Source organism: Caloenas nicobarica, chromosome 1, assembly GCF_036013445.1.
Source record: "Caloenas nicobarica isolate bCalNic1 chromosome 1, bCalNic1.hap1, whole genome shotgun sequence".
Lineage (NCBI taxonomy): Eukaryota > Metazoa > Chordata > Aves > Columbiformes > Columbidae > Caloenas > Caloenas nicobarica.
In genome coordinates, this window is record NC_088245.1 from 144146598 (window position 1) to 144155143 (window position 8546).

The 8546-nt window shown below is 38.6% G+C and overlaps 1 non-coding gene across 1 annotated transcript; it reads right to left on the reverse strand.

The window, feature by feature from the left end:
* Positions 1-7610: 7610 nt before the first annotated feature.
* TRNAL-CAG (transfer RNA leucine (anticodon CAG)) lies at positions 7611-7693 on the reverse strand. The gene has a single exon. It is a non-coding gene; the product is annotated as a tRNA-Leu (tRNA).
* Positions 7694-8546: the final 853 nt, after the last annotated feature.

Here is an 8546-nt window from a genome sequence, read left to right on the forward strand (position 1 = left end):
CCTGCTTGATCCCTTTTGTATCTCTTCATGAACCTGTTTTGCATTAATCTGTGTAGTCTCTCTTGATACCATCCATACCTGTCTGTGGCAGTAAGTTCCAGAAGCTGGCCACCTGCTGCATAAAAAGTATTCTTCCTTGCCCTTCATCTTACACCAGGCTTGTTAAGTGCCTTCTACTAATGTATAGTGGGATTTGTTGAACAACAATTTTTCATTCACTCTATCTGCTTAGTGGCACCTGCAAGCATCTATCATAGACCTCTCTGCCTAATTCTCTTCCAGCAGGGGTGTTTCAGCCATTTTAAGCCATCCTCTTCAGGTAGCTGTTCCATTCTCCTGATTATTTCAGTTACCCGTCTCTGATTTCTCTATGTCCTTTTTGAAATATGGCAGCCCTCTACTCTGCACTGGTGCAGCCTCACCTGGAGCTCTGTGTGCAGCTCTGGGCACCTCAGTATAAAAAGCATATAAAGCTACTGGAGAGTGTCCAGAGAAGGGCCACAAAGTTGGTGAAGGGTTTGGAGAGGAAGCCGTATGAGGAGCAGCTAAAGTCACTTGGTTTGCTTAGCATGGAGAAGAGGAGACTGAGGGGAGACGTCATGGTGGCTACAGCTTCTTCACAAGGGGAGAAGGAGGGGCAGGCACTGATCTCTTCTCTCTGGTGACCAATGACAGAACCCGAGGGAATGTCAGGAAGATGTGCCAGGGGAGGTTTAGATTGGACATTAGGAAAAGGTTCTTCACCCAGAGGGTGGTGGAGCACTGGAACAGGCTCCCCAGGGAGGTGTCACGGCCCCAAGCCTGACAGTGTTCAAGAGACTGGACAATGCCCTCAGACACATGGTGTGAACTGTTGGGTTGCCCTGTGCAGGGACAGGAGTTGGACTCCATGATCCTTGTGGGTCCCTTCCAGCTCAGGACATTCTATGATACTATGAACCCAAAATACACTCACTATTCAAGGTATAGCCATGCCATGGTCAGATAAAGAGGCAAAATGACACAGCTTGATTTTCCTAAGATACTATGGAAGTCATAAGGCAAAAAGGAAATCACATAGGGAAATACATCTTCCTGGACAGTTATGGCATTTGGATGTCTTTTGTCAGTTTAAGCTCTTATTCTGTCAGCTTAAGGCCCAAGATACTCGATATTTCAGGTATCATAAGGTGTAGATCATCCGTGTAGAGACTTACTTTGCTATGAAGGAACTAAGTGTACAATTGGTGTAATGTCTGTATCTGCTGGTCATCCTTAGTATATCTCTCATTATTTTTGAATCTGTATCCTTACCTAAAATGAGGAAGAAACAATTATTTTAAGTTTACTTACCCATACTTACTCTTGGCCAAGGACTGTGTTATATATAACTAGACTTCTTGAAGTTGTATAAATCCTTTTTATTTTCCAAATTAGTGCTCTAACACAGTAATAGTGATATCCAGCACCAGTTTAGTCTAACAGCTGTGTGGTTTAGAACTTAGACAACTTACTCAATATTAAATCAGTTCAGAATTACTGAATTAAAATCATTCCCGGAGGTAAATTTGCTTCTTTATAAACTTTCCCCATTGGCGCCAATTCACCATTTAGATTTCAAATACAATTAGGCAAGAAATTATTTTCATTTCTTCCTGATTTCATTACTTTTCAGCCTCCTAGTAAACTTCCAAGCCAAACTCACCCAAAGTGGTAGAATCCTTAGTTTACAATCAAGTTCCAAGTTTACCTAAGATTATGTCAGTTTTCTTGAGCTGAAGCTACATGATATCTCAGCTAAAGATAAATATAAATTACATAAAGCTAAGTATTTATCTTGGGTATCTTTTAGTCTTCACATACTTGATATTAACATATGCTGGTTATGAGAGACAATAACAAACTTCTTGTAATCAGTTTGGGGGCTTTTCCCTCACCTTCAGTGCTGCCAATATATTGAGTGTGATTTTACTTTACACACTTCCTTTAATAAAAGACCTAATGAAATATAACTGGCTCAATTCCTTGACAAGTTTGGAATGGGCTGGTCAGACATGCCCGAGATTTTTAGCAAAGATGGGAAATGCTATTTGGTATGACCCACTTCCACTGTCACTTCTTTTAGTGTCCTCTTACTACTTTTATTTAATGACAGGAAAATAGTAAATTGATCATACTTCAGTGTACAGAGCCTGCAGTTTGATAAGCCATAGAACTTGGGTGTCGCAGAATTGCGTAATAGTTGAGTAAACTTTATCTCAGTTTTTGACAGCCGTATAAATATGCAAGTAAAACATTATGAGCACAAAGAAACTGCGGTCAGATGAAAACTAACTAAACTATATTGATCTACAAAAATGTTAATATACCTATTATACGTACACACGTATGCTCTGAACACTTATGCTGTGTTGTAAGTTAGCTCATAACAAGTTTCTCTCACATTTTAGTTGCCATGCAATTGTTTCTTAAAAAGCTTTTCCATATGGTCACTGTGTGTAGTTTGAGAAGAAATTAGAAAATAATTTATACCCCTCTCTTCATGGGTTCTGTTATAAAATAGCTGTCTCCTTTGGGGAACAGGGAGAAAGTAGGACCTTTCCAAAAACTGAAATATGCAGTGCACAAAGCCAATTTTCAGTTTTAAGTAACTGAGTGTATCGTGCAAGATTCCAAGCTAATATGTGTCAAAGTGTGTTTAGATTGTTACAGCAGCTGGAAATACAGAGAAGATGATAAATGTAAATAAACTGATCATACTTTCAACCCAAATAGCGTCTTCCAAAAATTCAAATTCAGGCATCAGTCCCCAGTGAAAAGACTTATTTACCACAAGGTCTCAAAATAAAATATTTTAGTGAAATAAGTCTTTTCAATAGTACTGTGGTAGATGCTTCTGTGAGTATGATTGTAATGAACAGGAGTTTGAGGAAGCAGGTATGGGGACTTGCTTTTTAAGGCCATCTGCCAATATCAAGAATATGGTACTATTTGTCTTTAAAACACTGGTCAGACATCAGTGGATCTTCAGAGATTGTATGTATATTTTAAATCCTTCTCAAAATGCTTAGATCTCTAAAATGGAAGCTCGGATTACATATAAAAACAAAAGTATTCATGTTCTCCTCATATAAGCTTATCCTCATTTGCTTTGAAGTACCAAACCAAGATTTTCAGAGACATCGGCCACCTAGAGAGCTTTCATAGAGTGTGCCTGCATCACACTACTGTGATGTGGGTTCTGAGTCTGCACCAGAGGAAAGAAGAGCTGTTATAAAGAAATGGAAATAGTGATAAGAACATCGATGAGATAAAAATGAAGATGCAAAGAACAAGGAATCTGTGAACCTGGAACAAAATGGGTTGAGAGAGAAACTTGTAACAAGAGAAGGAGCAAGAAAAATGAGTACGGAAAAAAGGAATAATGCGTATACTCAAACAATATTGTTTGCCCTCAGGAATGCTTGGGCAAAATACAAAAGCAGGCTGTAAGAGAAAAACAGCACTTTTCTTAAAAAAAGAAAAAATCTGATTGTGTACCAGATATTTAGACTGTCAAACTAACTTGTGCAACCAGAATTCTATAGACTTATAGCAGAGCTGAACAGCGAAACAGGCAAATTAAAGGTATGTGCCCTATTTATCTGAGCAACATCAGACAGCTTCAGTTACTTGATGAGGCCTCACTCCTACTGCTTAAAAGCACAGTGTTTATAAAACAACTCGATCAATTACAGCATATAAGCTAATGTACTTAAAAGAAAAAAAAAGTGCATGAAAGCAATCCTACTGTTTATATTAAATGTAGTAACTACTTCTCAATATCCATTTAACATGTGGGTGTTTTCCTGCATTCTGCAAAGATGGCTTCAATCAAACGATCTATTTTTTCTCTTGATTCTTGTATGCTTGACAATAGCACACTTGAAACTACCTCTTCTATCAACTCTTGCCATCTATTGCATACAGTTATGAACAGAGAATGTGCTCTGCTGAGAAAGAAGGATAAGAGAAAGGAAGGAACTAAGAAGGAAACCAGTGGGCAACCATAGTTAATAGAGGTTGTATTGGAATACTACCTAACATAGTTTTCGTGCTAATAACGTGAGCTTGAGAACTACTGAAATACATGTTATTAACTGTTAGATCTTGCAGGTTATGCTACAGTAACTATAGCCAGAGTACAGCTCTCTATGAGAGTGGTGCATGGGCACAGTAGACACCAGAGGCAGGGAGCACCAGAGCACAAGACTGCTGGAATCCTTTTGGAGGTTGCAACTGTGATAGTGGTAAGAAGCAGCTAAATAAATCTACAAGACTCCCTTTGAGGAGATAAATCCAGAGAATAATTTGAAGAATTTATGCTTGTGCATTTCTACTTACGTAGATTTACAGTGAGGGAGAAGGAGACACAATGGGGAATGTCTCATGTGTTTCTGTTGCATGTCCTGTCCTGACACATTCTACTTCTGCCTGCCTCAGCCCATATATGAAGCTTTGGTTTGCTTCCCCATTCTGGCCCAGGTACAAGAAAGCCCTCCCTGGTATCAACAGTACTATGCAGTAAACTCACAATGGAGCTTGGCAAGCACTTTTATTGGGCACCTGGTTATCTGTCTATCTTGTCATGGTCTGACACATAGGAGTGTGCTGTGAAAAGCTTGGAAATGTCATTCTGCAGATTTCAGTTCCATGACTGGCTCTGGGATTTAAAAGCAGCTGCTTCTAAGATTGTCATGATTCTGATTATATTTTAAATGCATTTATGACTGAGTGATTTTCTGATTACAGGTCTCTAAACTTGGAATTAGAGGAAGCTATTTCTTAGTCTGTATGACTGGCAACCAGTAAAAGAATGCTGAATTAATACAGGCTTAACTGTCTAATCCACTGTAATTAAAATATGCCATTGTAGGTGTTGATAGCAGTAAATTTTTTTAGAAATATCTCTTTAATTCAGTCCTTTTCTCTGTCAATGTATTTATACATAGTACTGCCCTCTACAAGCATTAGGCAGGACTGCTCACATATTTATGGTTAGCTGTCCCATAGGAGGCTATAAGTCATAGGATCAATAACTAATAAATACTTTGAGTCTGCTTATGGAAGTATTTTTGGTTCTGATATCCACAGCGAGCTGTAAAATGCAAATGGCAAGTGCTGATGTTTGTTTATGGGAAGATCATTTAGAGAAGATTAATCTGATTCTCTCTACTCAACCCTTAAATTAATAAATTGGAGGTCTTGTTGGATATACAGGCCAAAGATGTTGCAAATACTTGAGAAGAAATATTTTGAGCAATATTTTTAGGTCTTCTGACCCTAGCAGGCACTCTTTAAATAAATGTTTGGCAAAACTATAATGGCTAAACATTTATTGATAATAAAAATTTATTTAAATACTGTCTATTTCTCCATAGTGATACTTCACTAGTTTATAAAGAAACTAAAAGCAGAACTTGCAATTAGTTGACCTTGCAGAAATCTATTCCAAAATGGTTTAACAATCAACAGTTTATGTAAAATTTAGCTTAGTTACAACAGAAGAATAGAGGAAGGAAGAGGAGACTTGGCCATGCATGTATCTGGAAAACTGTGTTGCACTAAACCTTATTGTTTTGGACAAAGTCAGCAAATGAGCATCCCATCTGGTATAATTTTAAAGAAAAGCAAGCCCTTTCTTTTCTGAGCAGCTGTACTCTTGTACTCAGTGGCAGGCACGAAAGGAAAGGAAACAAACAAATGCAGTGCTGGCAGGATTTTGGAAGAAGTAATGGAGATTCCAACATCTGCAGGATTTATTGAACCCGTTGAGAATTTGTATACTGTGCTTGCGATGTCCTTTCACCTTCACTGTCCTCTACCACAGCCCTTTGTGTTCATTTGCCCTGACAAGTTGTTCACAGAAAGATGCCTGTGTATGATCAAACCAGAAGTGGTATAAAGAAGACAATATGATGATCATAAATTTGGAAGACTTAGTATTTACCTTAGTACTGTTTTAAGTTTTCCCCACTGTCTGAGAAAGCCCTCATAATTATGACATTTTCAGTGAAACTTTTGTGCCTACAGCAAACATATTATCGAGTGTAAGTGTAGTTCCAAAGACCAGTAGCCAATGCTTGTGTTTTAACTATCACATTAAGGAAGATTGATTTTATATGATGATGGTACCATCATTATATGATTAAGGATCAGACAGGCTGTCAGAAGTGGGTTAAAAACAGAGCACTAAAAGATGGCTAGCTCTGGAATGCTTGCTCTAACAATCACTGCCAGATGTGAATAGTTTATCTTCCTGTGTTAGCTTGAAAACTGTGGCAATTCAGCAGCAGATCTATGACTGTCAATTAGCCTGTGAGGCTGATGCCTGGGGCAATGGCAGCTTCAGACATTTGATCATCTTCTGCTACTGTGAGTCTGTTTGGAGTTCCAGGCTGTGGACAGATATCCTAATCCATTTCCTTCTATATTGGCTGAGGAGTTTGATTTGACCATAATGAGTTAAAGAGACATCTGACAAGTCATTCATCCAGCAGATTTGAGAGGACAGTGAAATGGAGTGGGAGTCTAATAATGAGGAGCTGGGGACAGGAATATAGCTCTTAGTGCATCTCAGCCAATGAAGATGTGCCTACAACACGCGTGAGATGTAGAAGAGTTAGCACTGCCTTCTGTTCTTTTGCAAAATATTACTTGAACATCTAGTAATTCAGTAAATTTATTTTATTTTACATTAATAGCTAAGACTAAAGGATAGTTCCATCATCCATTATGACAGCTAAGTATTCCTTCCAACTAACAGTATCTATCCAGGCTATCCAGTGACTAACGTCTGCCAATATGCCATGTATGTTTTGCAAAAGTGGCAGTGGACAAATCTTTGCTCATTAGATTAGTGATAATTCTTCTGCAGCTTTCAAACTGTAAGTATACGGTATATGTACTGTGAAGTCATCAGCAAGACTAATGTTCAATTGTAATACATGCAGTTCTTAACTACATATTTGAAATACAGTGAAAAATACAGAACCTATTCCTGATGCAACATGCAGGACTGTCAAAGGACAATTTAGTCCTTACTAATACACTTAGTATCATAATGAATAATTTTGCTTCCATGAATTGTTTCCCTTATATAGTTCAGTTTTCTCTCCTAGCAGAGGATGTGCTTTGTGGACAATTTTCGTTGGAAAAGACCCTTAAAATCATTGAGTCCAACCATTAAACTAGCACTGCCAAGACCACCTCTGAAGTATGTCTTTAAGAACCTCATCTACACGTCTTTGAAACACCTCCAGGGATGGTGACTCCACCACTTCCCTGGGCAACCTGTTCCAATGCCTGACAACCCTTTTGGTGAAGATTTTTTTCCTAATATCCAATCTAAACCTCCCCTGGCACAATTTGAGGCCATTTGTCTTATCATTTGTTACTTAGGAGAAGAGATCAATACCCTCCATGCTACAACCTCCTATCAGGTAGTTGTAGAGAGTGAGTAGGTCTCCCCTGAGCCTCCTTTTCTCAAGGCCGAACAGCCCCAGATCCCTCAGCTGTGCCTGATCAGACTTGTTCTCTAGACGCTTCACCAGCTTTGTTGCTTTTCTCTGAACTCAGGCCAGTAAAAAACTTGTCAGGAGTGGGATTCGAACCCACGCCTCCAGAGGAGACTGCGACCTGAACGCAGCGCCTTAGACCGCTCGGCCATCCTGACTGGATGTACAGTAAAATATTCTACCTAATTTCCCTTAAATCTGTTCTATCTTGCAAGATTTGACTCCATTGTTTCTTTGACATCGATATCCAGGAATGTAAAGACTAAATTGAAAACCCAAGGGCACAACACAGATATATCTAGATCTATAACCTTTGGATATGTGATTGTGGGCAAGCGTATGAAATTTTATTTTTGATATTGGCAATTATTAGTCTATCTACTGGAGAGCTCTAAGTATAACTAATATTTTACTCTTAGAGCAGGTTAAATCTAGCAGTAGGATTGTCATTGACAGACTGCTAATATGTTGTTTCTGGCTTAATACTTTGTCCATGCCAGAAAGGCAAGTGCTAAGGCTGATTCAGATCCTGAGTTTGTTAAATCAAACCTAAGTGGACATCACCATACCTGGCAAGTGGATTTTATACATTTTTGTAAAGTTATTGTCAGACCTGCCATCCTGCTCATCTTAAAAGAGAGCTGTTTTGAAACAGGTTAATAGGTCACCGAATCCAGACTTTAGGCCTAAAGCAGGAGGTGAGGTCTGAAAACTAAAAATGTCATTTTTTAATACTGTGGGGAAGCTATCTGGTCCAGCTTCTGAAATAACAGTAACTTCTTCAGTAACTCCTTGATCTGTCTTTTAATCTTTCATGGCTTCGGTCAGACCTTCAATATACGGGGCTTTTCACTGGGATGATCAGGCTGCCTGATTGGTCTGACTGGTGATTGGGACAATTATTTAAAACAAAATTTCTAGGTTGGATTAGAGAATGAATGCACATAAATTGATAAGGTTTTAATTCGTCTCTTGATAAGGTCTTCTTAACAACTTTCTGGCAGTTTATAA